Here is a 1,954-nt window from a genome sequence, read left to right as displayed (position 1 = left end):
AATACATTAGTAGATTGGAACTAAGAAACTAACATTGTAAACAACTACAAATAATACAAACATTTTACCATAATCGAACAATACATATATCATAATAACTAATTGAACTTAATAGATTAGTACATTGAAAATAAGAAACTAACATTGTAAACAACTACGAATAATACAAACAAAATTTAATATTTTTTGCAAGATAATTTAGTATTATCTAACAAATAGTTCTTCATACTTCACTTCTTAATAAGAGAATCCAAATACTCAACGGTACACTTTGCTTCTTTGGTAGCAAGTTCAATAGAATTACGAAATGAGATTATCATAGCAATGTAACCCATAACTTCATCGCCTTCTTCTTCTTCTATTTTATTTACATTTTGAAGACATGTATTTAGTTTATCATCAACCATGGACCACTGGTCCAAGAATTCCAACATAACATTGTTAATTTCTTTCACATCATTGATACATTTCGGATCCATTAAAAGATGATACTTTGTGTATCTTAAACTTCTAAAAATGAAATGTTAAATGAAATAAGGAGTTTTTTTTAAGAATGAAGAAAATCGTTTTTTGGGAGGTGATGGAATGAACATAGAAAGACCAAATAGATCTTTATATAGACCCAAATATAACTGCTTTTGCTAGATTATATTTATTGCAATTAGGTAAGGCAATGCAATTAAGTATGGTAGGTACATTGTTAGGTATTGAATTTGGACCAAGCAATAATATAGTCAAAGGTGGACAAAGTATCAATACATGGAACTATAATTGATTTGAAAGTGATGAATACAATTGTTGGTGAACATGCTATTTCTTAAAATAAAATGGTAAATGGTAGAGACCATTACTTCAATATCATTCCATAATTGGACATTATTGGGAGCTTGAATAGCATAAAAAGAAAAACAATAACAAAGAACACTAAAAATTAGTATTGTTCAAATCTACATTATTCGTTTCATTACAAATATAATCGAGCAAAACTTTATTACTAATACGACAACAATCGTATTGTTTAAATCAATGTCTTCAAAATACTCATCATCAACTTTGTAAGCTCTATGAGGATGACATTGTAGATCATATAACGTCATATTCCAAAAATCAAAATATGGACGATAACCATCTATTGTTGTATTGACATCTTCAACATAAGCTCAAACTTCATTACTTCTATTGATATGAAACGTGAACATACTCGACACATCGTGGAAATATAGATGCCATCCATGAAATAGTGTTAAAATCATAGATTCCACATCCAAAAAGTTCGAATAGTCAATTTTAGTGGGCCATTTTTCCTTTCGAATATGGAATTGTATAATATTTTGTGGAGGACATGGTATTGGTTTTGAGGTGGCGGAGGAAGTTGGCATGACAATGCAAATTGAAAACACGGAAATGGGTAGTGTTGATGAATGAAAATTCGGTTCTAATTATACTAAAAGGGAGCTTTCTAAAATGTAATTAATTTCGGCATTCTTTTAAAATTTGAATAGTTGATTGGCCGAAATTAATGTTGATTGACAATTAACATAAATCATCCTTGATTGATATTTTGATTTCATTACCATATATGAATTAGATGGCGTAATCGGATGTACATAACATTGGAAATAATAAATTTCGGACAATTAGTAACATAAATAGAGATTTTAAAATCCGACCTTGCCTTTTTTATTCCACAATTTACGCCAATCATCAATAATTACCTCAAATCACCCCTAATTAAGATTTAAAATTTCCGAAAATTTTAAAATTTTCGGATGCCACGTAGGCAATCCTACGTGGATCGCCTAGATGAGCGTTTTACTCCCCAAATGCTCTAGAATTGCTCGGTAATTGTGAGCTTGACACGTAAAATTTGTCATTTTGCTTTAGATAATGATATTGCTAATATTTAATAATCAGATTATATCTTACACCTTAAACTACTTATATATTCCAAGGA

This window comes from Beta vulgaris, chromosome 9 (assembly GCF_026745355.1).
Source record: "Beta vulgaris subsp. vulgaris cultivar EL10 chromosome 9, EL10.2, whole genome shotgun sequence".
Classification (NCBI taxonomy): Eukaryota; Viridiplantae; Streptophyta; class Magnoliopsida; order Caryophyllales; family Amaranthaceae; genus Beta; species Beta vulgaris.
This window is presented reverse-complemented; position numbering follows the sequence as displayed.